The 14232-nt window shown below is 44.9% G+C and overlaps 1 pseudogene; it reads right to left on the bottom strand.

The window, feature by feature from the left end:
* Positions 1 to 8800: 8800 nt before the first annotated feature.
* On the bottom strand, positions 8801 to 12818 carry LOC129080584 (60S ribosomal protein L26-like; annotated as a pseudogene).
* Between the last annotated feature and the right edge of the window lie 1414 nt (positions 12819 to 14232).

The following is a 14232-nucleotide window of genomic DNA, read 5'->3' as shown; positions in this document are numbered from 1 at the left end:
GCCTGGAGATGGGAAGCCAGTGCTCAGGGGAAAAAGGTTAGCTGTCCTTTTCAAAAGACCCCAAACAAGGCCTCTGTGGCTGGGATTAAGTGAGGGGAGGTTCCAGAGGTGAGCAGAGGCCAGAAGGCAATGAATCTTTCCTACATTAGGGGCGTCATATACACTAAAGGCCCCCAAGACAGAACAGCCCCCAGCCTCAAAGTTCTCAAAAGGCTAAATGCTCTGTTCCTACGCCCATGATGGCCCAGGCTCCTGATGGCTTTGGCGTCTGCCAGAGGGCCCTGGAGAAGGATTTAACAGTGAAACCCAAGTGATGCATTGAGTTTGTCTCCTGACATACGGCCCACAGTTAACTGTGAATTGAGGAGGGCTGCTTTCTCCTTCCAGGGTCCGTTTTCCCCACAACCTGGACTTCTGGCCTCAGTACATAAGATCTCCTCTTTCTATCTGATTTCAAGGCAGGGCTCAGCCCTGTCCCACACACTTTGCTGATCTGTAAAAAGTACCTAGAGCTTCCTGCTTTAACAATTTTATTGCTAGTGGAAAGAGATGGGAAGACTAAAGGTGAGTTTTAAAGCTAAAGAAATCCCAAGGCTCTTACCATGAATTAAATAAAAGAGTAAAGCAGGAGAAAGTTCCCTGATTGCATGGCCTACGTTAGGGAAAGTTTAATTAGGGAATGAGGGAATTTAGGTTAAAAACTATTTGCAGCCCTTGGGTTCCCTCTCGACCGCGCTGAGATAGGCCGCGGATGCTCTCCTGGGCTTCTCCCCGTAATGTCGTTTGCTCCAGATTCTCAAATGACACCCCAAACCACTCTCAGGGCTGGATACTTCATGTAGGTTATCTTATCTGGCCATCAAAATGACCTGTAATTCAATACCTGGTTTGCAATACTTTCTCCCATTTTATAGTTGCCTTTGTAGTTTGTTGATTGTTTCAAGAAGAACTATGCCCATTGCAGAGGTAAGAGGCTGAGACGCAGCGGGAGTGAGGCTGCAGCAGGCACAAACAGCTAACCAAGGGCAGAGCTAAGCCTGGAACCCAGGCACTGAGGCTCCCCCGAGGCGCACACTGGTTCCCTCTGGAGCCACACACATGGCAGACCCCACTCATGGCGTTAAGCAATCTTTACTCAGAACATTCATGTTTCTCAGTGGAATAGCTTGCATTTTTGAGCCTTGGCTTCCCTATCCTATCTTCACTCCCTTTCAAACTCCAGGTTCTACATGAGGTCAACAAGGCGGCCAACCCTACCGAGGACCTGAGGGCCCCACAGGGACTCAGGATGTTCCTCGGTGAAGAGGGCCCGTGGTCCAATCCCAATGGAGCCTTTAGATTCAAAATCTGCTGTCATGGTGTTAACCCAAAAACAGAAGGCCAAAGTGAAAGGCAACAAACATTTACTTGAAATCCAAAAAAGGTAGGTTTTCAGGAAACACTGAGTCAGGTAGGACCCCAAATAGTGTTCCCATTAGGAAGTGAATAGAAGGGGTACTTATGAGAAAAGGAAGGGGAACAATGAATAGAAGGAAGAAATAGAAGATGCAGGTAAGCTAAATAGTGACACTCATTCCAAAGAATATCTTTAACTTTCCGTTCTCGTCATAACGAACAGTTGTTTGGGATCCAGTGCTGCTTACGCCCAGTCCAAAGGCGCTGTTGCCCAGTTTCAACAGTCCAAGGGTTTGAGGAATAAGACATGCAAGGCAGTTCCTCTGTGATGGCAGCTTCGAGTCCATTTTAAAGTGGCTCTGTATCTGTCATTTTTCATCATCAGCAGTAGTCAGCATGCACAGTGTGTTATATGTTTCCAATCAGGTCATCTCTGAGCCAGTATGTGCAATTCTGTATGTACAAGGACTCAAACCAATGCCCTGGTATTAGGTCAACTCGATTTATGAGTTTCATTCTCAGATCACTCCATAACTGCTTAGTAACAGAAAAATACAGAGAATGCAATGAAAGCCACCATGGAGTTCATGGGGGGGAGGGAGGAGAGGAACAAATTAGGGAGATGATAACACAGTAAAATGATGCCAGTCCATAAACCAAAATATTAATTTTCCAGAAACTGAGAGAGATAACGCTGTGAGTTTTTAAAAAATAAATAAAAGAAGGAAAGGAGAAGCAATCAAACAAGGTTTATTAAAAAGTGAACCAGGTCTTTCTTTCCAATCATAACGGTGATCTAGTCAAATATTAACTAAACTACAGATAACTGCCCGGGGGGAGGAGAAGTTCCTGTGCTTCTTATTTTGCTAGTCTTGTTAAATACAAGAAACTCCCACAAAGCAGGCTGATGGTTATCACAGCCATACCAACAGGAAACGGGGAAATGGAATGCAGGTCCCCCTTCACTGCCGGGCAGTTGCAGTCACCGCTGAAAACACAGGAGATGCCAGCGTAATGGGAGCCAAGTAGAATTGAGAGTCTTTGGTGTTTAAGTTCCACATATAAGTGAAACCATATAGTATTTGTCTTTCTCTGTATGACGTAATGTCACTTAGCAAAATACTCTCTAGGTCCATCTATATTGTCGCAGATGGCAAGATTTCGTTCTTTTTTTTTTATTGTTGTGTAATCAAACAGAACAAAATTAAAAAGACTCATAGAAACAGAGACCAAAGGGATGGTTGCCATGCTGTGATGTTTACACAGTGACAGATGATTAGAGAATTAGTGAGCTGATCACATTGCAAGATATAAAAATGTTGAATCACTATATTGTACACCTGAGGTTAATATAACTAATACAATATTATATGCCAACTGTACTTAAATTAAGAATAATGAAATTAATATTTCCATTTTAAAAAAAGATTGTGAACCTTTGAAACAACCAAAGCATTTTCACATATGAAGACTTGCCATTGATTTGATCCTCCAGTCATTGTTTGGAGACTTGCCTTCCCCACCCTGGGTCTGGGTTTGAAAGGACTGGCATCATTCCCTTTAAAAGTGCATCTCACTGATATCACCTATACCTCAAGGCCATAGTACTCAAAACAGCATGGTATTGGCATAAAAACAGACACATAGATCAGTGGAAGAGAATAGGGAGCACAGAAATAAACCACACCTTTCTGGTTCATTAATATTTGACAAATGAGATAAGGACATACAATGGGTAAAGATAGTCTAGTCAATAAAGGGTGCTGGGAAAATTGGACAGATACGTGCAAAAAAAGAAAAAAAGAAACTAGACCACCTTCTTACACCGTACACAAGAATAAACTCAAAATGGATTAAAGACTGACGGGTTAGACTTGAAGCCATAAAAATACTGGAAGAGCCTTGGCTGGTGTGGTTCAGTGGTTGAAGCATTGTCACAAAAGGCTGCAGGTTTGACTCCCAGTCAGGGCACATTCCTAGGTTGTGGTTCATCTCTAGCTGGGGCAAGGGCACACGTGCAACCCCCCACCATCTGGGTGTGTACAAAGGCAACCAATCGGTGCTTCTCTCCCATCAATGTTTCTTCTCTCCCTTCCTCTCTTTCTTCCTCTTTCTTTCTAAAAAAGCAAGTGAAAAATGTTCTTGGGTGAAGATTTTTTTTAAAATCCTAGAAGAAAACATTGGCAGTTAAATCTAGGGCATTTCTCTTAGTGTTATCTTTCCTGATACATCTCATTGGGCAAGGGAAACAAAAGGAAAAATAAACATGTAGGACTACATCAAAATAAAAAGTTTTTGCACAGCAAAGGAAACCATCAACAAAATAAAAAAACAACCCACAGAATGGGAGAACATATTTGCCAATACTTCTGATAAGGGGTTAATATCCAAAATGTATAAAGTACTTAAAAAACTCAACACCAGAAAAACAAATAACCCTGTTAAAAAATGGGCAAAGGACCTGAAAAGACACTTCTCTAAAGAGGACATACAAATGGCCAATAGACATATGAAAAGATAATGAACATCACTAATCATCAGAGAAATGCAAATTAAAACCACGATGAGAAAATCCTTCACATTGGTCAGAATGGCCATCATGAATAAATCAACAAAAAAATGTTGCAAAAGACGTGGAGAAAAGGGAACCCTCAGGCACTGTTGGTGGGAATGCAGATTGGTGCTGCCACTGTGGAAAGCAGTGTGGGGACACCTCAAAAAATTAAAAATGTAACTATCTTATGACCCAGCAATTCCACCTCTAGAAATATATTCAAAGAAGCTCGAAACACTAATAGGAAAGAATATATGCACCCCTATGTTCACTGCAGTGTTATTTACAATAGTCAAGATTTAGAAGCAGCCCAAGCAGATGAAGGGATAAAAAAGCTGTGGTCCATTTCACAAAGGAATACAACTCAGCTGTAAGAAAAAAAGAAAGAAATCTTACCTTTTGTGACAGCATGGATGGATCTGGAGAGTATTATGCTAAGTGAAATAAGCCTCTCAGGGAAAGACAAGTACCATATGATTTCACTTATATATAGAATCTAAGGAACAAAATAAACAAACTCAAAACAGACTCATAGATACAGAGAACAGAGTGACAGCTGTCAGAGAGGAGGGGGTTTTGGAACTGGATGAAAAAAATGAAGAGACTGAACAAAAAAACCCAATAGACACAGACAGCAGTAAGATGATTATCAGAGGAAAAAGGGGGTGTTGGGAAGGTAGAGGAGGGTAAAAGGGGGACAAATGGTGATGGGAGGAGATTTGACTTGGGGTGGTGAACACACAATATACAGATGATGTGTTACAGAATTGTACACCTGAGACCTCCATGATTTTATTAACCAAGTCACCCCAATAAGTTCAATAAAAAATAAAAATAAAAAATAAAAGTGCACCCCCACTTTTGTCTGACTTGCTACTCTTTCCTCACTACTTACATGCACCAGACTTTGGAATTCTGAATGCTCACCCAGTTACTACCCTCCAGGAAGTTCTTGTGGCTGCTCAACATATTCAGTGGTGATGCTGATGAGTCACTCAAGACATAGGTGTGACGTTTGGAGGCCAGATTTATAGCCAGGTAGGAATGGTATGGGAGAAACTTCCAGAAACTCGGTTCTTCTTGCCAATGCAGTAAAGAATTACACATCAGCGAGTCTATTACCGTGCAAGCAGGGTTTATTGGTGATATGTTCTAATGGAAGAAAACAGGTCTTGCCGAGGTGAGGGGGAAAGGCAAGAGCAAGAGTGGCGAAGGCAGGGGTGGCAAGAGCAAGGGCAACAGAGCAAGAGCAAGAGAGTAAGAGCAAGTGTAAGAGCTTTTGAGGACCCACATAGTTGGCAGGATGGGGGAAGGTGAAGAAGCTACAGTTTTTTAAAAATAATTTTTCCTTTTTAAAATGTCTTTTTTAAAGAAAGAGAGGAAGAAAAACATCAATGTGTGGCTACCTCTTGCGTGCCTCCTCCTGGGGGTCTGGGCTGCAACCCAGGCCTGTGCCCTGACTGGGAATTGAACCAGCGATCCTTTGCTTTGTAGTCGGGCCCTCAATCCATTGGGCCACACCAACCAGGGCAGAAGTTACATATTGATGTACAGGTGAAGGTGGTGCTAGATTTCCTGGATGGGGGGGGGGCGGTGTCAGGTAGGGGTGGGGAGGGGGGACGCATGGGGAAAGGGTTTGAATACCCGAAGGTGTTAATGGGCTTCTTCCTTTGGGTACTTCAGGCACTATAGGCCCTTTCTGGCCTTGGGATGAAAGCACAATTTCAAAAGCTTTCTTTCCCCATAATGGAAAAAAAACACAGAATTTCAAGGACTGCTGAGTCAGTGGGTTGGACAGGTGTCCCTCCTCCTCACTGCCTTAGTTTGTCATCTATCCTACCTAACAGGAGGAGACACCCTCCCCCTTGAGAGAGGCCTTCAGTTTGGTTTAAAGCTGGATGCCACATGGTATTAAATATTGTCAACTTCCTGTGGAACTCTTGGGTTGATTTTTATTTTGTTTTTTGTTTTTTTAAGATTTTATTTATTTTACTTTTTAGAGAGAGGAGAAGGGAGAGAGAAAGAGGGAGAGAAACACCAATGTACGAGAGACACATTGATTGGTTGCCTCTGGCATGCCCCTAACCAGGGACCTAGCCCAGCACATGCCCTGAAGGGGACTCATCCGGCGACCTTCTGGCTTGCAGGCCAGTGCTCAATCCACTGAGCCACGCCAGCCAGGGCAACTCCTTGGCTGACTTTTGTCAGCCCTGGTGCTCCAGATAAGCAGCCACCTTTAGTCTTGTAGCCCTTAGTTATACTCACCAAGTAATCCTGTGGCCATGTAGAGGCACAGCATAGGTGCACGGTCAATAGAGAAACGTGTATGTTGGGTGTCAGTGTAAGACTCATTCAAACCTGTAGAGAATTTTTGGTGTTTATTTGAGCCAAACTGACAACAGTTGCCGGGAAGCAGTATCTCAACGGGTTGGAAAATGCTCCAGAGAATGACAGGTTAGCACCTTACTTTATGCATTGGAATCAAAGGAGAAGCCATAAGGTTAGGGTTACATGAAGTCCATTGGTGATAGATTAGGGAAGCAGGAGAAAGCAAAGTGGGGAGACCTCTGGGGTTAGATGAAAGGTAAAATGATAGACACATGCTTCTTTTACCTAGGTGGGTAAAGACTAGTTAACAGTCAACAATTAATATGATAACAATAATAATGAAGGGATTTGTGGTCTCAGCTTGTGCCCAAGGGGTTTGAGAAAAAGGAAAGCTACTTCGGCATTCCAGAGGCATGTAATCCTAGACGCAAAAAGACAATTGATCAGCTTAGTTCAGGTAAAGATTGATCTTTCTCAGGGCAAAATACTGGCCTCAGATATGAGTACCTGCCATGACGTCCTTCTAATTAATAAACTTTAATTTAGACCATCCTTTGTGGTTACTTTAGATCTCTGAGTTTGTGAGGCTGACTCACAGGCCTCCCCTGAGCTTGTCAGTTTAATATGTGGCCTCTTTTCTTCCACATGGTGCAAGGGAATGAACCTCAACACCGGTGATTCAAAATCTGGGGCAGGGAGTGGGGAGGGCAATGGTGAACAATCAGAACCATCCAGCCCTCAAGTGAGTTGGGACGGGGAATGATTGAGAGCTAACCCCTGCCCAGGATAATGGGGTTCATAGACCTGTGCTGAGTGCTGGTGTGACAGGGTGCTGAGGCAGAAGTCCCCCCAAAATGGAGAAAACCCCCAAAGCTATCACTTGGGGGATAGGAGAAGTGGGGCAGGGCTCTTGAGAGTTACTTTGCATATTTAAAGAACTTGACCAGTGTTTTAGTAACATTAAAATCTGTGCCTGCACTCAGAACCAGGGAGATGGGAGCGACTCTAACCCGTGATGCGCTGTACCTGGAGGGGCTTGTTGCACCTGCCTGAGAGCAGGAAAGCAGTTAGCTCTGCATCACGGGGCCACACCTGCCTGGACTAACAATGGCTGCCTAGAAACGCAGAAGAAGCCAGAGTGCTGGCAGAGGTAACCAAGTGTTGGAGGAGTTGGTAACAGTGTTATGGAGGAAGATCCGCGCCAGGATTTAAACCCAGGTATGGGGGCAGCCACTTTCTCTCAGCCATTCGGGCTCTGGACCACAAGGGAAGGAGAGTAGGAGAGCATGAGAGGTGCTCTGTCTCTGAACTATGAGGCTTGGGAGCAGAGAAACCTCTCGACCGTGCAGCAGCAGTGCGAGGGCTTGGCCACGCAGTTTGAAAGGATGCAGAAGGATCCCCCTCGGCCCACCGTGAAGATGCGGTTTGGGGTTAAGAGCAGGAGCCTAGCCAGCTTAGCATGGACAACTGAAAGAAGCCAGAGTACAGAAGGGAATCTGCCCAGCTAAGCTGAAGACTTCTATTTCTTTTCCTGAGAGACGGTACCTCACACTGGCCTTGTTTGCCAGCAGGGGCAGGTTGGGGGTGGGGGGGTGGGGGGGCAGGACTGTGAGTTTGTGGGTGTTTTTTTTCTTTGTTTCTAAAGAGCATGGGATTTCACAGGAGACTGTCACCATAATTCTAAACCTGTAAAAGTTTTGAATAAACAGTTCCTTTCCTTTTCCTAAGACCCTGGCATTGAGAGTCATTGTTCTCACTGGCAGCAGGCAATAGAACCCAGTGGCTCTGTTACACTGGTATGGTCTTACAGGACGAGAGGGGTCATTTCGGTAGGTGAATGCTTCCAAGGAAACAACAATTTGCACATTCTTTTATGCATTTAGAATTAAAGAGGGAACCTTAAAAAAATTATGTGAAGGTGGGAGAAAACAAAGCAGAGATTGGATTAAGATTCTGTGTTCTCTAGAGGGTGGTCGTGCTTTAGAGGAGAGGCCTGAGAAGAGTCACTTCAAAGGCGTGTTAATCTAGATGATCAGAAACAATGGAGAGGGTTTGCTTAAGGCAAGATTAATTTTTTACTAAAAAGTTATATGCCCGGGACAGGACTTCCCACCATGACCTGCCCAGTTAGGAATTCATGATCAGATCACCCGTAGACAACTCCTAAAGACATTGGCAGAGTTAAAAAGTCAGTATTCACTAATTATGACTGTGATGACTACTAGTAATAAATTTTAGTTTGTATTAACTTAAAAAAAAAAAAAGCTTGATCTCCTATAGCACTTTCTTTTGACTGCTGTGATTCAGTGAACTTTACACTTTGTTTCTATTTTCTTGAGGATTTGCCTCACCTCTTTGACCATGTATTAATCACATTTGTATCTCCCTAGCTGCTCAATAAATGTTTGAATGAATATAAAAAATTGCCTTATATACTGACCAAAATACCTTTGCCAAAGCATGTCAAAATGTCCCTTCTTTTTTTTTTTTATGTTTTTAATGGAAGCTGTGTATAAGGTTACATTACTCCTGCATCTTCTCAATTGTTTCTTCCTTGTATTTTCCCTTTTCCTTTCCTACTTGGTGAGATTTGGCTTTACGTCCAAGGATGTTTTTGCGGTCTTTGTCCAGCTTTAGACTAGTGATAACCACCTTGCTGGGGCGAATGGCCACAATGTACAGTTATACCATTAGCTTTCTCCCGCTGCACTCATTCAATGTAGATGACATACTTCTTCCTGTAAACTTGGACTTTGCCAATTTGCTGCCCTTTGTAACGTCCTCGCACAACCTGGACTTCATCATCCTTTAAGATGGGCATGGATCGAACATTGTACTTCTGTTTCAGCTCTTTGGAAAGAGAAGACATAATCTTCCTGCAAATGTGGGAAGGTGCTTTGAAATGCGTTTTATGGTTCTTGCTCCGGTCAGAAGTCACAAAGGGATTGAACTTTATTTTGACCGCTGGTACCTCTGCGATGGCTGCAAAAGGGAAGAGACCAAAATGTGCCTTCTTAAAAGCATGTTTCAAAGCATTGGAGAAAGCTGAGATGGCATGATAGCTTTGTGGCTCCAGGAAGCTTGTCCCCAGCAGTGCAAGCCACACTCAAGTGTCACATGAAACTCAAACAACAAGCAGAATAGTAATCTGCACACATGGCAGGGTTGGAAGGTCACTGGTTTTGTAATGGGGCACAGCCAGGGTCTCCCCAAAGGGTATTTGTGATGGGGTCCAGAAATTGAGGTATCTAAGAAAAATATATTCTCCCCACCCCAAGGCAGGCTGCCATGGGGGATGGGAGACTTGGAGTGGGGCCACTGAGAGTCATTTTGCATGTCAATAACAGGATAGCTTCCTTCCTCAAAGGCAAAGAGGGTTATTTTGCATATCACCAAGGCTAATCCAGAAGGTTTGAAAGACTTAATGCAGAATGTAACTGGGAGAGGAAGGAGGAGAGACAGGGGCCTGAAGGAGAGACCAAGGGACGCAGACTCTGGGGAACAGTGTGAAGACCACGTGGGAAGAAAGAGGGGAGAAAGGACTCTTGCTAGTGGGCCCGGGAGAAGGTGCCACGTGGTTATGGATTATGAGCTGGAGATCGCGGTGACGCAGCGGATGGTGCTGAGACCCGCGAGAGGCCTGCCTAGCCGAGCCCTGGACTTCTGTTCTTTTTCTTCTGAAGGACGGTACCCCTGACTGGCCTGACTGGCCTAACTGGGTAAAGGGGTAAAGGCAGGATTGTGTGTGTTGGTGGGTGTTTTAAAGGGATTTTGAGATTTAAGAGCAACATTTAGCTATTAATAAAACCTGTGTAAGTTTTGAATATATAGTTCCTTTTCACCAAACTCTGCCGTTCAGAGCCATAATTCCAAGGGCAGCACGCAAAGGACCTACAAACGAGGGACCTCGTGGAAGGAGGGGGGGTCATTGTTTCTGTAACAGCATCTGGGCAGCCCCCACTGCCGCAGGTCCATTTGTTCGATAACAGTCTCAAGGTTCTTTAGGGTGAGTGATCAGAATGCACATGGCTGTTGGCTGTATCTGCAAAGACAGAGGTTAGCTGTCACCGGAGAAAATGTCATTAAGCTGTCTCCTACATTCAGAAATTTGAACGAATATCTTCCCTTCTGTTGAAGGAGATTGGGTCTTTTGCCTTCTAATTTCTGTCCTCATGATATTATGCCATGATAAATACTTGTCACTTGTTGGCTTTTTTCTAGGATGGATCAGTATTCTAAAAACAGTGTTAGGAGGTAATAACTACTGGCTGTTAATCTTACCGTTAAAACACACTTTCTGCTCTTTTTAATCCAGTATTTTAAGAGTTGGGTGAAACCAAAAATTGCCAGGAATTTGTGTAGCAGTGGAGGTTTTCTGTGCAGGCTCATCTCCTCTTTGTCTATTTTCTTTCTTTTTCTTTCCTTTTTTTAAAAAAACAATTATATAGTTTATTATATTTTTTATACTTTTAATACCACATTTGAGAAAGTACTAAAAGTGTTCCAGATGTTCTTTGTAAGTTATCATCCTTCTGCTCTAAAGGAGCAAACTAAGACTCAGAACAGGTAAAGAGCTCGTTAGGATTGGCTGTCCAGTAAAATCCAGAGCTGGGATTCAGGTTTGGGCCACCAGAGCTCCAAAGTCCATTATCTTTTAACCACAGTTATCTTTCGGCCATCAACAGGCTTTACCCAGACTTTGAGCTTTCCTTTATCCTTGTCCTCTTTATTCCCACGGCACTTGGCCGTATTTATTCCAACCAAACCTTGCAGCCTTTGTGAGAGCCTGACAGGTTTCCTGTCCTACACTCCCCGTTCACACTTCCTCCTCTGGTCTGAGGTCTGGAGTCACCGCTCTGGGCACGGCCAGCACCCCGCTGCTTGAAGGGCAAACTCAGGCATCCAGGAGAGAAGTCCTGCAGAGGCCACAGGAAGCCACGAGGACTGCCCTGACCCCGGGCCCCACCCCCCGCCCCCCATGCGAGCCCGTGGCTTTCCAACTGTGGTGTGCGTAGGTCAGGGAGGGAACACGCTCAAAATGCGCGTGCCCGGCCCCGCCCAGAGAAATGCTGACTCAGCAGGTCTGCCCGAGGGCTGGTAGCGAGGGCGCCGTGTGCTCAGTCTGCCAAGGCTTCCAGGTCAGCCCTGGCCTCGCCTCTGTTTAGCTCTGCAGCCTGGGACTGACGCATAACATCGCTGTTTTTTCATCTATAAATGAGGATAATATTACTACGCAATTCCTAGCTCTGCTGCCAGAATTAACCACATTCATAATACACGTAAAGTGTTTCACAGGGTGCCTCCTACACTGTACGCACGTAATAAATGGTAGCTGTTCTTTGATACTAAAATTTGTGAGCCTCTCCCTTTCTTGGGCAAACACAAAGCGCTCTCTCTCGGACGCTGTCTTCCCGAAGACCAGCAGAGCGCGAGCTCTGAGTTCTCTCTCTGCCCCCGCACTTTCCACACACTTTCCACAGGCCCCACAGACACTTATTGTTCAATTTGTTTCAGTCCCAAATGCCCTCTAATAAGCTCTCCTTAAGACCCACATAGATAAAGAACTCAAAAGTTAGGGCAGATAGCTCTCAGTTTTTATCATGAATGATTACAGGATTCACAATTTATGAAGACTCCAGGGCCACTTTCCTTATTTACAAGTGCCACAAATTTGGTAACTCTGTATCGAGTACCTACTATGTGCTGGACACTGCTCTAGGTGCATATGCATTGAAACATATAATATCCCTGTGCTAGGTCAGTTTATAATTTAGTGTACAGTACATGAGTACATCAACAAAAATAGTATAATTGGACATTGTGATGAATTCTGTGATAGCTAAAACCAGGGGCCGGACTGAACGTAGGTAGGTGGGGCTGAAGCACAGGAGGGAGCAGAGCAGTTGAAGGTCTTGGTCCCAAGTGAGGCGGGCTTTGTAGGCTCTGCTAAAAACCTGGGATTTCAATTTTAAAAAGAACCCCTCTTAGCTTTCTGTGCAAAATGGCACCCACATCTTACTGGTTCCCACTGTCATGCCAGGGAGTCTTCCTTGTTGGCCAAGATGGCGGCAGGGTGATGTTCTTATGTTGAGCACACAGAAACCTAGAAATGTCAATGAATAGGGCCTGAGTGGGCAAAGAGCTAGCAAGATAATTGGAGAGAAAGCCCTATCCGACTCCAGTACCAGATTGGGGGTGGGAGGAGGGGAAGGTCGGCACATGCACCATAGAAAGTCAAAATAGTGCAGGTGGAGGTGCTGGACCAAGGAGGCCTGTCCGTCTAGCGAGGGGGATAAAAATGATTGGTTGGGAGGTGGACCCACCCGAAGCCCGGGAAAGTTTGGGAAGTTGATTGGTCATTTTGAGTAACTACCTAGTCCCTCCCACACACAAACTAATACAATCCCAGGGAAACAAAGGGACTGGCTTGCTTGCTCTTGCTCTTTCTTGCTTGCTCGTGACTCACTCAGGACCTGAACTCACACAGGGCACTCCCTGTTTTCTCCATGGACCCTGTGATCTTAGCAGCTACGTGGCCCATGGCCTCCAGGAGGGAGCCTCTCTTTCTCTCTCACACACCTGTGATGGACTAACCAGTGCATTCACACAATCTCAGGCCCAGGCATCCTGGGAGTACGCCACCTTCAGGCCCGAGCAGCTGCATAGCCCATGGCCATGTGGGCTCCACACACAGGCTCCAGGAGGGAGCCTGAAATGAACAAGGTAGCCAGGAACAAGGCACGCTACCTGGATGAGCACTATGACCACTTAGCAGCCGCCTGCAGACTCCAAAGGACTGTCCTTTAAATTGGAGCAGGACTTCTGGACACTAGCTTTTGCCTTGCTCTTGCAGAGATGGACTTTGTGACTGGAGTCTGCCATTCCCTCGGGTTGCTCAGCACCGGAATAAAACCTCTTTCCACTTGCACCAGCATCCGCCTCACGAGTTTGACTTTTGTGGCAGCTGGCAGCTGAGCCTCTGTGGTGATGGTGTTGTTTGGTTACACCACAATTAAAGAATCATGAACAGGAGGCTTATTCCCCTCTCCTCTCTAAACCTTTTTTTAAGATGACATCACCTATCTCAGGCCTTGGCAGTGGAGGCAGTTGCCCCTCTGTGTAATGCAGGAAACTATTTTTCTTGGATGTGGTGATTAGGAATGTTTCACATTTTTCATTTTCCTGTTTTGCAGTCCTTGAACATTTGCTTAGTTTTCTTTCATCAAATCCACACCTCCAGGCAAAATGAGAGCCTAAATATTAGCTCAGAGTTTGGTATCTAGTAAAATGAAGCTACCAGGGCAGGAAATAACGTCTTTTCCTGCTGGATTTAAAGGTTAGATTAGAACAGCCTTGTGAGTTAGGTGTAGTACAGCTTTCAAAGACTAGAAGACTGAGCTAATTTCAGGACAAGCCATGAGTATGGTGACCCCATGTGTTCATTTTGAGTAATAGCTACCAGTATGAACCTTTCTTTCCTCCCTATTGAATTCCAAGGTGTTAAGTGGGAAAATATCCTTTACCCACCAGGACCATTCTTAGTTTTTTGTTTTTTGTTGTTTTTTTTTTTACAGTTGGTTGCCATCTCTTCAGTTACAACTTAATGAGAGTGCCAACTCAAATTCAGTGGAGCTAAAAAATAGGGTCAGTAATGAGTTATCTTTCAGCCAGTAAGGCTTAGTAAGTTCGGACTGTGTACAGCCTAGGGGACCTTTCAATCATAAAATCCCAGGAACCTGTGATGAGAACTGGAGATCTGGGTTCTAGTTTTGCTTTTGCCTTGCCTTTGCCTTGGGTGGTCCAGTCACTGACCCTCACCAGGTCTCAAGGTCATGGAAGAGGGTGAAGGATTGGAGTCAGTGTTTCTGAAGCAGCTCCTCATCTGCACTCTGTTGCCGTGTGTCCACATTACTTCTCTTTGCTTAGGGTGGGAGGCAGGGTGCTGTGCTCTGTGG

The sequence above is a fragment of the Pteronotus mesoamericanus genome, unplaced genomic scaffold, assembly GCF_021234165.1.
Source record: "Pteronotus mesoamericanus isolate MK-2021 breed Mesoamerican mustached bat unplaced genomic scaffold, CSHL_Meso_final contig_90, whole genome shotgun sequence".
Classification (NCBI taxonomy): domain Eukaryota; kingdom Metazoa; phylum Chordata; class Mammalia; order Chiroptera; family Mormoopidae; genus Pteronotus; species Pteronotus mesoamericanus.
The sequence above is the reverse complement of the archived record's forward strand: the minus strand, read 5'-3'. Positions and strand labels throughout refer to the sequence as shown.